This window comes from Eleutherodactylus coqui, chromosome 1, assembly GCF_035609145.1.
Source record: "Eleutherodactylus coqui strain aEleCoq1 chromosome 1, aEleCoq1.hap1, whole genome shotgun sequence".
Taxonomy (NCBI): Eukaryota; Metazoa; Chordata; class Amphibia; order Anura; family Eleutherodactylidae; genus Eleutherodactylus; species Eleutherodactylus coqui.
This window is the reverse complement of record NC_089837.1, coordinates 381,473,918-381,490,527: the sequence shown is the minus strand read 5'-3', so window position 1 is coordinate 381,490,527 and position 16,610 is coordinate 381,473,918. Positions and strand designations below refer to the sequence as shown.

The following is a 16,610-nucleotide window of genomic DNA, read 5'->3' as shown; positions in this document are numbered from 1 at the left end:
CCTAAACTATATATCTATCTGCTTAGCAGTGAAGTTCCAAAAAAGTGCCAGGGCTCTAGGGTCTGAGGTATCATGGGCAGAGCCAGCTATATGGACAGAACTAGAAGTGTTGCCAGAGCTAGCAGTGCAGGAGCTGTTCCCTACTTGGCCGACAAAATATGTGTGCGGGGTGCATGGTGTGTAGTGGGAAATTATTCTAATTTTAATCATAAAATAAGAACCATTTTCTAATTAAGTAATGCCCTATACATGTTCTAAACTTGTGTGGGTGTCCAAAGCCAGAATTTTAAACTAGTTTTCCACACTATGACTATAATTACATATGATTATATACCTATAGTACCTATATTTACTACATTATATCCATTACTTATAGACCTGCGGTATGTGTGAATATTCAGCACCATAAGCGATCACAGCCTATTTAATTAACTTGTGACCAGCAAATGGGGTAAAGTTGTGAGCAGACAATAATTTAAAAATCCAATGTATGGGGGGTGTATTTTTAGAGCGCCATAACTCTTGGGTCCACTTAGTACTCTATAACACGTGATTGGTTTCCTCAAAGTATGTTTTTACATCAAATGCTTTGCTACATGTTTCACACAGACTAAGGTAGGCAGATTTATAACACTTATGAGGTATTTCCAATAGCAAGTAATAATGCCAACTCTGTTATTTCCAAATGGGTAGGTACCATATATAGCATGAGAACGTTCAATTTATGGAGTATGCTAGCTATGTTTATTGTATAGATGCCAAGGCCATTTTTATGTAGCTAAAGTCCCTTTCCCACCATATTCAAGTTCATAAAGTTGGGGGAAATAATTGTCTGCTAATCTAATGTGCACTAGATGTTAAGCCATTTTGGCATACATTAGATAGTAAACTTGTCTACCTAGATCATCTGTCAGAAGATCAGGCACAGGAGTTTGCAGAGATAGCAGTTGCACCTAGGCTTTAGTGTCCAAAAGGGCCCAAAGGCTTTATCTTCCACACAGGAAAACCCCAGTATTATAAATGGCACATGGTAGGTTGTGGGTTGAGTTTGCATCAGGTTTAGCACGGTGACCTTCAAAATCAATGATTTGTATCCCCCATCCTTATGGCAGTGTCAGACTGACAGGTACTATATATATTACATTTACTGACATTTATGTAATATGTATGTGAGGATTAACTCTATAGAAAAAACACAGGCTCATGCTCAATCTGTAGCTGTAAGCAAGTTGGTGAATGTATTTTATTTTCTAATATGTATTTTTTGCAGTTTTCCAGAATGTTCATTACTTGTGCATTGCATTAAAGATACTTTTAATGGTGACTACTAGAGATGAGCGAACGTACTCGTCCGAGCTTGATACTCGTTCGAGTATTAGCGTGTTCGAGATGCTCGTTACTCGAGACGAGTACCACGCGGTGTTCGAGTTACTTTCACTTTAATCTCTGAGACGTTAGCGCGCTTTTCTGGCCAATAGAAAGACAGGGAAGGCATTACAACTTCCCCCTGCGACGTTCAAGCCCTATACCACCCCCCTGCAGTGAGTGGCTGACGAGATCAGCTGTCACCCGAGTATTTAAATCGGCCCCTCCCGCGGCTCGCCACAGATGCATTCTGACAGAGATCAGGGACAGTGCTGCTGGTGCCGGAGCTGCTATAGGGAGAGCGTTAGGAGTTATTTTAGGCTTCAAGAACCCCAACAGTCCTTCTTAGGGCCACATCTAACTGTGTGCAGTAGTGTGGAGGCTGCTTTTTGCAGTGTTGCACTTTTTTTTTTTTTTTTTTGTATATGTAATTTTACATTGTCCAGGGCCAGTAGTGGTGAGGCAGGGACAGAAGACATATTTAGTGTATATAGGCAGTGGGCCTTTCCAAAAACATTTGGGAAAAAAAATCTATTTGGGCTGCCTGTGACCGTCCTCAGTGTACTGGGTCTCTGCTGGGGGTAGTTGTCCTAATTCATACGCAGCCAGCTAAGTGTTACAGCAGGCTTGCGCAAAATTCTTTCCTGCCTCTGTGTTGCCTCTTACATCACCGCTGTATTCCTGTCCATAAGTGTACTGGGTCTCTGCTGGGGGTAGTTGTCCTAATTCATACGCAGACAGCTAAGTGCTACAGCAGGCTTGCGCAAAATTCTTTCCTGCCTCTGCTGTGCGTTCCGTAAGCGAAGTCAGCCTCCAACCACAGGCCAATAAGCGGCACATTTAATTACAGCGTTCTGTTTCTGCACTACTGGTAATACAGCATGCTGCGGGGTAGGGGTAGGCCTAGAGGACGTGGACGCGGGCGAGGACGCGGAGACCCAAGTCAGGGTGTGGGCACAGGCCGAGCCAGTGCGGTGGCCAGGGGTAGAGGCAGGGCCAGACCGAATAATCCACCAACGGTTTCCCAAAGCGCCCCCTCGCGCCATGCCACCCTGCAGAGGACAAGGTGCTCTAAGGTGTGGCAGTTTTTCACAGAGACGCCTGACGACCGACGAACAGTGGTGTGCAACCTTTGTCGCGCTAAGATCAGCTGGGGAGCCACCACCACCAGCATGCGCAGGCATATGATGGCCAAGCACCCCACAAGGTGGGACGAAGGCCGTTCACCGCCTCCGGTTTGCACCACTGCCTCTCCCCCTGTGCCCCAACCTGCCACTGAGATCCAACCCCCCTCTGAGGACACAGACACGAGTGCCTACCGGCCTGCACCCACACCCTCACCTCCGCTGTCCTCGGCCCCATCCAGCAATGTCTCTTAGCGCAGCGTCCAGACGTCGCTAGCGCAACTGTTTGAGCGCAAGCGCAAGTATGCCGCCACGCACCCGCACGCTCAAGCGTTAAACGTGCACATAGCCAAATTGATTAGCCTGGAGATGCTGCCGTATAGGCTTGTGGAAACAGAGGCTTTCAAAAGCATGATGGCGGCGGCGGCCCCGCGCTACTCGGTTCCCAGTCGCCACTACTTTTCCCGATGTGCCGTCCCAGCCCTGCACGACCACATCTCCCGCAACATTGTACGCGCCCTCACCAATGCGGTTACTGCCAAGGTCCACTTGGACACGTGGACAAGCACAGGCGGGCAGGGCCACTATACCTCCCTGACGGCAGATTGGGTGAATTTAGTGGAGGCTGGGACAGAGTCAGAGCCTGGGACCGCTCACGTCCTACCCACCCCCAGAATTGCGGGCCCCAGCTCGGTGCTGGTATCTGCGGCAGTGTATGCTTCCTCCACTAAGCCACCCTCCTCCTCCTCCTCCAACGCAACCTCTGTCTCGCAATCAAGATGTGTCAGCAGCAGCAGCACGTCGCCAGCAGTCGGTGTCGCGCGGTGTGGCAGCACAGCGGTGGGCAAGCGTCAGCAGGCCGTGCTGAAACTACTCAGCTTAGAAGAGAAGAGGCACACGGCCCATGAACTGCTGCAGGGTCTGACAGAGCAGACCGACCGCTGGCTTTCGCCGCTGAGCCTCCAACCGGGCATGGTCGTGTGTGACAACGGCCGTAACCTGGTGGCGGCTCTGCAGCTCAGCAGCCTCACGCACGTGCCATGCCTGGCCCATGTCTTTAATTTGGTGGTTCAGCGCTTTCTGAAAAGCTACCCACACTTGTCATACCTGCTCGAAAAGGTGCGCCGGGTCAGCGCACATTTCCACAAGTCCAAGACGGACGCTGCCACCCTGCGGACCCTGCAACATCGGTTTAATCTGCCAGTGCACCGACTGCTGTGCGACGTGCCCACACGGTGGAACTCTACGCTCCACATGTTGGCCAGACTCTATGAGCAGCGTAGAGCTATAGTGGAATACCAACTCCAACATGGGCGGCATAGTGGGAGTCAGCCTCCTCAATTCTTTACAGAAGAGTGGGCCTGGTTGGCAGCCATCTGCCAGGTCCTTGGAAACTTTGAGGAGTCTACCCAGATGGTGAGCGGCGATGCTGCAATCATTAGCGTCACCATTCCTCTGCTATGCTTCTTGAGAAGTTCCCTGCAAAGCATAAAGGCAGATGCTTTGTGCTTGGAAACGGAGGCGGGGGAAGACAGTATGTCGCTGGATAGTCAGAGCACCCTCATGTCTATATCTCAGCACGTTGAGGAGGAGGGGGAGGAGCATGAGGAGGAGGGGGAAGAGACAGCTTGGCACACTGCTGAGGGTACCCATGCTGCTTGCCTGTCATCCTTTCAGCGTGTATGGCCGGAGGAGGAGGAGGAGGAGGATCCTGAAAGTGATCTTCCTAGTGAGGACAGCCATGTGTTGCGTACAGGTACCCTGGCACACATGGCTGACTTCATGTTAGGATGCCTTTCTCGAGACCCTCGCGTTACACGCATTCTGGCCACTACGGATTACTGGGTGTACACACTGCTCGACCCACGGTATAAGGAGAACCTTTCCACTCTCATACCCGAAGAGGAAAGGGGTTCGAGAGTGATGCTATACCACAGGACCCTGGCGGACAAACTGATGGTAACATTCCCATCCGACAGCACTAGTGGCAGAAGGTGCAGTTCCGAGGGCAAGGTAGCAGGGGAGGCGCAGAGATCAGGAGCATGTACAGCGCAGGCAGGGGAACATTCTCCAAGGCCTTTGCCAGCTTTATGGCTCCCCAGCAACACTGTGTCACCGCTCCCCAGTCATGGCTGAGTTGGCGGGAGCACTGTAAAAGGATGGTGAGGGCGTACGTAGCCGATCGCACGACCGTCCTCGGTGACGCCTCTGCCCCCTACAACTACTGGGTGTCGAAGCTGGACACGTGGCCTGAACTCGTGCTGTATGCCCTGGAGGTGCTTGCTTGTTCTGCGGCTAGCGTCTTGTCAGAGAGGGTGTTTAGTGCGGCTGGGGGAATCATCACGGATAAGCGTACCCGCCTGTCAACCGACAGTGCCGACAGGCTTACACTCATCAAGATGAACAAAGGCTGGATTTCCCCAGACTTCTCTTCTCCACCAGCGGACAGCAGCGGTACGTAAGCAATACGTAGGCTGCACCCGCGGATGGAAGCATCGTTCTCTATCACCATCAAAAACGGGGACCTTTTTGCTTCATCAATCTGTGTATAATATTCCTCCTCCTCCTCCTGCTCCTCCTTCTGAAACTTCACATAATCACGCCGAACTGGCAATTTTTCTTAGGCCCACAAGGCTCAGTCATATAATTTTTGTAAACAATTTTTATACGTTTCAATGCTCATTAAAGCGTTGAAACTTTCACCTGAACCAATTTTTATTTTAACTGGGCTTCCTCCAGGCCTAGTTACCAATTAAGCCACATTAACCAAAGCGATTAATGGGTTTCACCTGCCCTCTTGGTTGGGCATGGGCAATTTTTCTGAGGTACATTAGTACTGTTGGTACACCAATTTTTTGGGGCCCTCGCCTACAGTGTAATCCAATTAATTTTTTGCCCACCTGCATTAAAGCTGACGTTACATCAGCTGTGATGGGCAATGCAATGGGATATATTTATGTACCACCGGTGGCTTCCTGGCACCCACCCATGCTGTGGGTCCACAGGGAGTTGTAACTGCATGTGTTCACTTCTAAAGAACCCCAGTCTGACTGGAGCATGCAGTGTGGGGCGAAGCCCACCTGCATTTAATCGGACGTTACCTCAGCTGTGATGGGCACTGCAATGGGATACATTTATGTACAGCCGGTGGGTTCCAGGGAGCCACCCATGCTGTGGGTGCACACGGAATTCCCATTGCGGAGTTGTACCTGCCTGTGACTATTTATAAAAAACCTCGGTCTGACTGGGGCATGCAGACACCTTGACAGAATGAATAGTGTGTGGCACATAGGTTCCCCATTGCTATGCCCACGTGTGCAGCTCCTGATGGCGGTGGCACAGGATTATATTTCTCATTGCTTCTGTACAGCATTGTGGGCTATCGCCCCGCCCCTTTTAAAGAGGGTCGCTGCCTAGCCGTGCCAACCCTCTGCAGTGTGTGCCTGCGGTTCCTCCTCATGGCAGACGCACTTATAAATAGACATGAGGGTGGTGTGGCATGAGTGCAGCTGAAGGCTGCGCAGGGACACTTTGGTGTGCGCTGTGGACACTGGGTCGTGCGGGGGGGTTGGGCAGCATGTAACCCAGGAGAAGTGGCAGCGGAGTGTCATGCAGGCAGTGATTGTGCTTTGTTGGAGGTAGTGTGGTGCTTAGCTAAGGTATGCATTGCTAATGAGGGCTTTTCAGAAGTAAAAGTTGTTGGGGGGGGGGGGCCCACTCTTGCCGCTATTGTGGCTTAATAGTGGGAACTGGGAACTTGAGATGCAGCCCAACATGTAGCCCCTCGCCTGCCCTATCCGTTGCTGTGTCGTTCCTATCACTTTCTTGAATTGCCCAGATTTTCACAAATGAAAACCTTAGCGAGCATCGGCGATAAACAAAAATGCTCGGGTCGCCCATTGACTTCAATGGGGTTCGTTACTCGAAACGAACCCTCGAGCATCGCGATAATTTCATTCCGAGTAACGAGCACCCGAGCATTTTGGTGCTCGCTCATCTCTAGTGACTACCTTTTCAACAAACTTTGTGTGCTTATATGACAGCCAATGTGCTAACTAGCAAAACTGCAAATCACTTTATTTACATAAATATGGTTATTTGTGATGAAAAATCACTCTGAAGTCCTGGTCCCTAGGGGTTTCCCTTCCCTCTAACTTGCTGTCCACTGCCTGTTCTCACTTGAAATCTGTCTCAAGTAACAAAGATACCCAGACGGATTACAGGAAGTGCGAGTGAGGCTGTGCTTGCTGCAGTCTCATGCTTCTCTTAGAAGTCAATGAAAAGGGAATGGAATTGGTGCTGGAGAGATCCAGATGCGAAGAGAGCCACAGAGACATGGGTAGTCATTAGAGATGAGCGAACGTGTTCTTCCGAGCTTGATATTCGTGCGAATATTAGGGTGTTCGGGATGTTCGTTATTCGTAACGAACACCATGCGGTGTTCTGGTTACTTTCACTTCCTTCCCTGAGACGTTAGCGCGCTTTTCTGGCCAATTGAAAGACAGGGAAGGCATTACAACTTCCCCCTGTGACATTCAAGCCCTATACCACCCCCCTGCTGTGAGTGGCTGGGAAGATCAGGTGTCACCCGAACATAAAAGTCGGCCCCTCCCGCGGTTCGCCTCAGATGCCGTGTGAGTTAGATGAGGGACAGTGCTGTTTGTACCGGAGCTGCTGTAGGGAAAGAATTGGTAGTTAGTGTAGGCTTCAAGACCCCCCAAAGGTCCTTATTAGGGCCACTGATAGCTGTGTGTTGGCTGCTGTTAGCAGTGGCAATTTTTTTTCTTCTCAAAATCGGCTCTGCAGAGCGTTGCACCCGGCATTAGGGACAGAAGTGCTGCATAGGCAGGGAGAGTGTTAGGCGTGAGTGTAGCCTGCAAGAACCTCAACGGTCCTTTCTAGGGCCATATTTAACCGTGTGCAGTACTGTCCAGGCTGCTGTTAGCTGTGCTGCATTTTTTTTTGCTTCTCAAAATCGCCTCTGCAGAGTATTGCACCCTCCATTGATACTGCAGGGAAAGAATTGTATAGGCAGGGCCACAACACAGTTATTATTCATTGAATATACGCAGTGCTGCCTTTTGCTTGTAAAACAAGTGAAAATAATTCTATTTGTCCTGCCTCTGTCCGTCCTAAGGGCGGTGGACACGTGTCGGCTGCGTGTGCAACCTGTAAAAATCAGACGCACCCAGCTACGTTTTACTCCTGGCTTCGCCATTTGCTTTCCTTAATTGGGAAAAAAAAATACCTGCTCTGCCACAGTTAATAACTCTGCTACCCTCACGTTCTGTGACACATTAGCAGGAAAACAGCACAGTTATTAAACTTCTCATGTTCATAGAATATACGCAGTGCTGCCTTTTGGTGCAAAAAAACGGAAAATAATTCTATTTGTCCTGCCTCTGTCCGTCCTAAGGGCGGTGGACACGTGTTGGCTGCGTGTGCAACCTGTAAAAATCAGACGCACCCAGCTACGTTTTACTCCTGGCTTCGCCATTTGCTTTCCTTAATTGGGAAAGAAAATACCTGCTCTGCCACAGTTAATAACTCTGCTACCCTCACGTTCTGTGACACATTAGCAGGAAAACAGCACAGTTATTAAACTTAGATTATACATTCACTAGAGGCAGTGGGGCCTTTCGTTTTCAAAAAAGGGAAAAAATTATATTTGGCCTGCAGTCTTGCGCCAATTTATTAGCTGCCTGTGAAATCAAATCACTGGTAATACAGCATGCTGAGGGGTAGGGGTAGGCCTAGAGGACGTGGACGCGGCCGAGGACGCGGAGGGCCAAGTCAGGGTGTGGGCACAGGCCGAGCTCCTGATCCAGGTGTGTCGCAGCCGACTGCTGCGCGATTAGGAGAGAGGCACGTTTCTGGTGTCCCCACATTCATCGCCCAATTAATGGGTCCACGCGGGAGACGGTTATTAGAAAATGAGCAGTGTGAGCAGGTCCTGTCCTGGATGGCAGAAAGTGCTTCGAGCAAGCTATCGTCTACCCGCAGTTCTGCGCCGTCCACTGCTGCAAATCCGAATCCTCTGTCTGCTGCTCCTCCTTCCTCCCAGCCTCCTCACTCCACTACAATGACACCTGCTCAGGAGCGGGAACACTCCCAGGAACTGTTCTCGGGCCCCTGCTTAGATTGGGCAGCAGCGGTTCCTCTCCCACGAGAGGAGTTTATCGTCACTGATGCCCAACCATTCGAAAGTTCCCGGGGTCCGGGGGAAGAGGCTGGGGACTTCCGCCAACTGTCTCAACAACTTTCTGTGGGTGAGGAGGACGATGACGATCAGACACAGTTGTCTTGCAGTGAGGTAGTAGTAAGGGCAGTAAGTCCGAGGGAGCAGCGCACAGAGGATTCGGAGGAAGAGCAGCAGGACGATGAGGTGACTGACCCCACCTGGTGTGCAACGCTTACTCAGGAGGACAGGTCTTCAGAGGGGGAGTCAAGGGCATCAGCAGGGCAGGTTGCAAGAGGCAGTGCGGTGGCCAGGGGTAGAGGCAGGGCCAGACCGAATAATCCACCAAGTGTTTCCCAAAGCGCCCCCTCGCGCCATGCCACCCTGCAGAGGCCGAGGTGCTCTAAGGTCTGGCAGTTTTTCACAGAGACGCCTGACGACCGACGAACAGTGGTGTGCAACCTTTGTCGCGCAAAGCTCAGCCAGGGAGCCAACACCAACAGCCTCACCACCACCAGCATGCGCAGACATATGATGGCCAAGCACCCCGCAAGGTGGGACGAAGGCAGTTCAGCGCCTCCGGTTTGCACCCCTGCCTCTCCCCCTGTGCCCCAACCTGCCACTGAGATGCAACCCCCCTCTCAGGACACAGGCACTACCGTCTCCTGGCCTGCACCCACACCCTCACCTCCGCTGTCCTCGGCCCCATCCAGCAGTGTAGTTCAGCGCACCGTCCAGCCGTTGCTTGCGCAACTGTTGGAGCGCAAGCGCAAGTACGCCGCCACGCACCCGCACGCTCAAACGTTAACCGTCCGCATAGCAAAATTCATCAGCCTTGAGATGCTGCCGTATAGGGTTGTGGAAACTGAGTCCTTCAAAAGTATCATGGAGGCGGCGGCCCCGCGCTACTCAGTTCCCAGTCGCCACTACTTTTCCCGATGTGCCGTCCCAGCCCTGCACGACCACGTCTCCCGCAACATTGTACGCGCCCTCACCAACGCGGTTACTGCCACGGTCCACTTAACTACGGACACGTGGACAAGCACAGGCGGGCAGGGCCACTACATCTCCCTGACGGCACATTGGGTGAATTTAGTGGAGGCTGGGACAGAGTCAGAGCCTGGGACCGCTCATGTCCTACCCACCCCCAGAATTGCGGGCCCCAGCTCGGTGGTGGTATCTGCGGAGGTGTATGCTTCCTCCACTAAAGCACCCTCCTCCTCCTCCTCCTCCTCCTCTGTCTCGCAATCAAGATGTGTTAGCAGCAGCATGTCGCCAGCAGTCGGTGTCGCGCGGTGTGGCAGCACAGCGGTGGGCAAGCGTCAGCAGGCCGTGCTGAAACTACTCAGCTTAGGCGATAAGAGGCACACGGCCCACGAACTGCTGCAGGGTCTGACACAGCAGACCGACCGCTGGCTTGCGCCGCTGAGCCTCCAACCGGGCATGGTCGTGTGTGACAACGGCCGTAACCTGGTGGCGGCTCTGCAGCTCGGCAGCCTCACGCACGTGCCATGCCTGGCCCACGTCTTTAATTTGGTGGTTCAGCGCTTTCTGAAAAGCTACCCACGCTTGTCAGACCTGCTTGTAAAGGCGCGCCGGCTCTGCGCACATTTTCGCAAGTCCCACACGGACGTTGCCACCCTGCGCACCCTGCAACATCACTTTAAGCTGCCAGTGCACCGACTGCTGTGCGACGTGCCCACACGGTGGAACTCTACGCTCCACATGTTGGCCAGGCTCTATGAACAACGTAGAGCTATAGTCGAATACCAACTCCAACATGGGCGGCGCAGTGGGAGTCAGCCTCCTCAATTCCTTTCAGAAGAGTGGGCCTGGTTGGCAGACATCTGCCATGTCCTTGGTAATTTTGAGGAGTCTACCCAGGTGGTGAGCGGCGATGCTACAATCATTAGCGTCACCATTCCTCTGCTATGCATCTTGAGAAATTCCCTGCAAACCATAAAGGCAGCTGCTTTGCGCTCGGAAACGGGGGCGGGGGAAGACAGTATGCCGCTGGATAGTCAGGGCACCCTCCTGTCTATTTCTCAGCGCGTACAGGAGGAGGAGGAGGAGCATGAGGAGGATGAGGAGGAGGGGGAAGAGACAGCTTGGGCCGCTGCTGACGGTACACCGGCTGATTGCCTGTCATCCTTTCAGCGTGTATGGCCTGAGGAGGAGGAGGAGGATCCTGAAAGTGATCTTCCTAGTGAAGACAGCCATGTGTTGCGTACAGGTACCCTGGCACACATGGCTGACTTCATGTTAGGATGCCTTTCTCATGACCCTCGCGTTGCACGCATTCTGGCCACGACGGATTACTGGGTGTACACACTGCTCGATCCACGGTATAAGGAGAACCTGCCCACTCTGATTCCCGAAGAGGAAAGGGGTTCGAGAGTGTTGCTATACCACAGGACCCTTGCGGACAAGCTGATGGTAAAATTCCCGGCCGACAGCGCTAGTGGCAGAAGGCGCAGTACCGAGGGCAAGGTAGCAGGGGATGTGCGTAGATCGAGCAGCATGTACATCCCAGGCAGTGCAACAGTCTTTAAGGGCCTGGCCAGCTTTATGGCTCCCCACCAAGACTGTGTCACCGCTCCCCAGTCACGGCTGAGTCGGCGGGAGCACTGTAAAAGGATGGTGAGGGAGTACGTAGCGGATCGCACGACCATCCTTGGTGACGCCTCTGCCCCCTACAACTACTGGGTGTCGAAGCTGGACACGTGGCCTGAACTAGCGCTGTATGCCCTGGAGGTGCTTGCTTGTCCTGCGGCTAGCGTCTTGTCGGAGAGGGTGTTTAGTGCGGCTGGGGGAATCATCACAGATAAGCGTAGCCGCTTGTCAACCGACAGTGCCGACAGGCTAACACTCATCAAGATGAACAAAGGCTGGATTTCCCCAGACTTCTGTTCTCCACCAGCGGACAGCAGCGATACGTAAGCAATACGTAGGCTGCACCCGCGGATGGAAGCTACGTTCTCTCTCACCATCCAAAACGGGGACATTTCTGCTTCATCAATCTGTGTCTAATATTCCTCCTCCTCCTCCTGCTCCTCCTCCTGAAACCTCACGTAATCGCGCTGAACGGGCAATTTTTCTTAGGGCCACAAGGCTCACTCAAATAATTTTTCTGAACACTTTTTATAAGTTTCAATGCGCTTAAAAGCGTTGGAACTTTAACTTGAACCAATTTTTCGTTACACTGGGCTGCCTCCAGGCCTAGTTACCACTTAAGCCACATTAACCAAAGCGATTAATGGGTTTCACCTGCCCTCTTGGCTGGCCATGGCCAATTTTTGGGATGTACATTAGTACTGTTGATACAGCAATTTTTGTGGGCCGTCGCCTACAGTGTAATCAAATTAATTTTTAGCCCACCTGCATTACAGCTGACGTTACCTCAGCTGTGTTGGGCAATGCAATGGGATATTTTTGTGTACCGCCGGTGGGTTCCAGGGAGCCACCCATGCTGTAGGTGCACACGGAGTGTAACCTACATGTGTCCACTTGTAAAGAACCCCGGTCAGACTGGGGCATGCAGTGTGGGCCGAAGCCCACCTGTATTACGCACGACATTACTACCTCAGCTGTGTTGGGCAATGCAATGGGATATTTCTATGTACCGCCGGTGGCTTCCTGGTACCCACCCAGGCAGTGGGTCCACAGGGAGTTTAACCTACATGTGTCCACTTCTAAAGAACCCCAGTCTGACTGGGGCATGCAGTGTGGGCCGAAGCCCACCTGCATTAAGCACGACATTACTACCTCAGCTGTGTTGGGCAATGCAATGGGATATTTTTATGTACCGCCGGTGGGTTCCAGGGAGCCACCCATGCTGTAGGTGCACACGGAGTGTAACCTACATGTGTCCACTTGTAAAGAACCCCGGTCAGACTGGGGCATGCAGTGTGGGCCGAAGCCCACCTGTATTACGCACGACATTACTACCTCAGCTGTGTTGGGCAATGCAATGGGATATTTCTATGTACCGCCGGTGGCTTCCTGGCACCCACCCATGCTGTGGGTCGACAGGGACTTCACAATAGGGAGTTGTACCTGCCTGTGTCTATGAATTAAAAAGCCCGGTCTAACTGGGGCATGCAGACACCTTGACAGAATGAATAGTGTGTGGCACATAGGTTCCCCATTGCTATGCCTACGTGTGCAGCTTCTGATGGCGGTGGCACAGGATTCTATTTCTCATTGCTTCTGTACACCATTGTGGGCTATCGCCCCGCCCCTTTTAAAGAGGGCCGCTGCCTAGCCATGCCAACCCTCTGCAGTGTGTGCCTGCGGTTCCTCCTCATGGCAGACGCACTTCTAAATAGACATGAGTGTGGCGTGGCATGAGGGCAGCTGAAGGCTGCGCAGGGACACTTTGGTGTGCGCTGTGGGGGGGAGGGGGGGCGGTTGGTCAGCATGTAACCCAGGAGAAGTGGCAGCGGAGTGTCATCCAGGCAGTGATTGTGCTTTGTTGTAGCTAGTGTGGTGCTTAGCAAAGGTATGCCATGCTAATGAGGGCTTTTCAGAAGTAAAAGTTGTTGGGAGGGGGGGGGGGCCCACTCTTGCCGGTATTGTGGCTTAATAGTGGGACCTGTGAACTTGAGATGCAGCCCAACATGTAGCCCCTCGCCTGCCCTATCCGTTTCTGTGTCATTCCCATCACTTTCTTGAATTGCCCAGATTTTCACACATGAAAACCTTAGCGAGCATCGGCGAAATACAAAAATGCTCGGGTCGCCCATTGACTTCAATGGGGTTCGTTGTTCGAAACGAACCCTCGAACATCGCGGGAAGTTCGTTCCGAATAATGAACACCCGAACATTTTGGTGTTCGCTCATCTCTAGTAGTCATCTCACCTCAGCACTGCTGTGTAATGCCCCCTATAATGCTACTTCTTTGTGTGTGAGAAATAGCGATTGGAGAAGCAGGATCTCCTCTTCTCTCTGTGTGCAGTGTCTGAGAGATATCATAACAGTTAGTCTCCACGCACTAGCTCAGGGAAAACCAACAATTACAGATGGAGCCTGCAGAGGTGAAAACTAATGATAAATGTAGGATACAAGTCCTATAATGCCCACAAATATTATTTCTAATTTACACACATAAGGCAGTTTATCCTGAAAAGTCATCTGAAATCATAGGTGCACTTTAAATATATTGAAAATTGTAAAATATGTATTGGATGTGACTGTATATTTAGCAAAGTTTCATGCAGCATCCATTTGTCTTGCAGCAGCTGCTTTGCCACTTCTCATTTGGCTTTCTTGAGACATCAGGAGATTAGTTTCAGCCCCTTTACAAGGATTAATCTAAATTTGGGAGTTGATATAACGATCACTCTTGATCACCCTGCTGCCATAATTCATATGTTTCATTATGCCTTTCTCCACTTATATCTGTGTGTATACCGGATATGTATAAAAGTGTACATTGTATCTGATACTGTTGCACACTTCCCAGCAAATAAGGTAGAAAGTATCCAGTTTGTTAGAATGTATGCTGCTAATAATAAATGTGCTTTAGTGATATCTACATAACACGGCCAGTCTTACCAGGAGCACAGTGATGTTCTTACTGTAGTATAGCAATAGTCTATTATAATGTATGGCACTTATGTGTGCAGCAAGTATTTTTGTACTGTCTCCTAACAGAAGCAGCATGCAGCCTTATGCTAAGCATGACTTAAAGCTGTGATTAACAGATTTTCCACTGGATTCTGCAGGATTTGCCTTTAGTTTCAGAGCGTGATTGGCTCTTGTGGCAGAAGAAAGATCAAAGATGTCAGTGTTCACACTCTGTACAATGTACAAGACATGTGTCTGGGCAAAGGGCAGTGATACTATGACTTTACTTGTTTTTTCTGCATTTACCTGGTCAGAAATAACAGTCATTGACCTTTCACTTTATAATATTGGAACAGATGCTGACCAGACTTTGTTAGCTTTGATACCAAAATCATCAATCGGTTTATTACCATTAATTAATTTCTCTTCTCGTGGATTATATTTGCGACAACATATTCCATAGCTCTGTAAATACATGTTTCTATCCTCCAATTGGTTTTGTGATCTTAATTCCTAATCTCACATACATAAACTGGTGAAGAATGTATGTTTTTTGAGAACCTGGCAGCCAGTAAGGTAACAGTAGCCAAGCACATAAAAGTAATAAAGAAACTCCAAGTACTATAAGGCTGGGTTTACACAGGGCGGATTTGCCACGGAAATTTCGTAGGGAATCTCGACGCGGCAAATCGCATGCGGCCGCTAATCCTGGGATTAGCTGGCCATGTCCACACGGGACGGCAAATCCACTGCGGCTAAGGCGGCAGAAGCCGCCGCTGCGGTGCGGATTTGCCGACCGCAGCATGTCCATTTTTTTCCCCCTGCAGCCGCGCTCTCCTCTTTGGGAGCGCCGGCCGCAGCGGAAGAGTGAGCGGCCAGACCACTTCAAAACCGCCGGGGGGTTTGAAGCAGCGGTTCTCCCGGCGCAAATCTCGTGTTTTTTCGCTGCAGCCAAACCGCAAGATTTCTGCCGAGAATCTGCCCCGTGAGAACCCAGCCTAACTGTTCCGCTTGGCCAAATATGTATTGTATTTCAATAGCATGGAGGAAAACTCAGCCAGACAGTAGTTCAGTGGTTAGCACAGTTGCCTTGTCGTGCTGTAGTCCTAGGTTCAAGTCTGACCAAGGACAACCTCTGCATGAAGTTTGTATATTCTCCCAAGTGTTTGTGTGGGTTTCCTCCAGTTTACTCCCACACTCCAAAACATGTTAGTAGTTGAGTTTAAAAATTGTGAGTCCCAAAGGGACAGAACCCAATATCAAATTACACAAAGTGCTGTGCAATATATATATATATATATATATATATATATATATATATATATGTGCTTTATAAATAAAGATGATTCTTATTAATATTAGGCAGCTGTCAGACACCACTTTTCTCTAGTGAAAACAATGGATTGAACTGAAATCCTATTACAAGCTGAATTCACTGCTGGTCTCTGCTCCCATTCAGACCATTAGGAATAATTAAAGCAAAGCCATATTTTGTGTTCTAGAAAAATCACTGCACTGTCATATTTTTGGACTATAATAAGTGTGTTGAAAGAGTAACTATCCTTTTTTACATTTTCGTAAGGATATTTCATTTTAACTAATTTTGTAGTTTATTTCATTAAAGTACACTCTTGGCATGCAGTTACATCTCAGGCAGATATGTAAATGATTAGCGTTGTGGAGTGATTAGATGAACAGTTTTGCCACAGGATGGTGGTTCCATCCTTGACCTATAAAACGTCTCTCAGAGGCTACTTGTGTGTAGTGACCTCTTTTTCAGCTTGTGTAGAGCTTGTTGACCACTAGACGCCTCCACAATGCAATCAGAGATTTTACCTAGTTAACAGGGTTTGAGAGGTGGCGCATTATTGGAATGCGAGAAGCTGGATGGTCGCATCGATGAATTGCCGCCCACCTAGACTGTTCAGAACAGACTGTTTGGACAAGTGGATGTGTGAGGGCACACACAAGGCGACCGGACTCAGAAAACCCTCGACAGAATAGAGAGGATTGTCCGATAAGCATGAGCAGCTCCAACTGTTTTGTTGTCCGCCATCCAGAGACAGGTAGCACCATCGTTACAGGCCCCTCTGTCTGAACCATTTCCAGGCGCTTGGCTGAAGGACATTTGGTCTCACCACGCCCATTACGTGTACTGCCTTTGATAGTACGGACTTAGCAGCTAAGAAAAACAGCTGATTGGCAAGGATGCCAAGTGTCACATCTCCACCAGTTTGGCATACTCGGGTAACATTCATGTAATGTCTAAGGCCATCTGAAAAGTGGAGATTTCCCAGTTGGGGGTTACTTTCCATTGACACTATTTGCATTATATAGTGCATTAGTTTATAAATGTTTGGTGTTGATGGAACATA

The 16,610-nt window shown here is 50.2% G+C and overlaps 1 protein-coding gene across 3 annotated transcripts in view; it reads left to right on the top strand.

Moving 5' to 3' along the window:
* Nucleotides 1-16,610, top strand: part of VWA3B (von Willebrand factor A domain containing 3B) — a 136,134-nt gene that overhangs the window by 108,133 nt on the left and 11,391 nt on the right. The gene's annotated exons all lie outside the window — the stretch shown is intronic.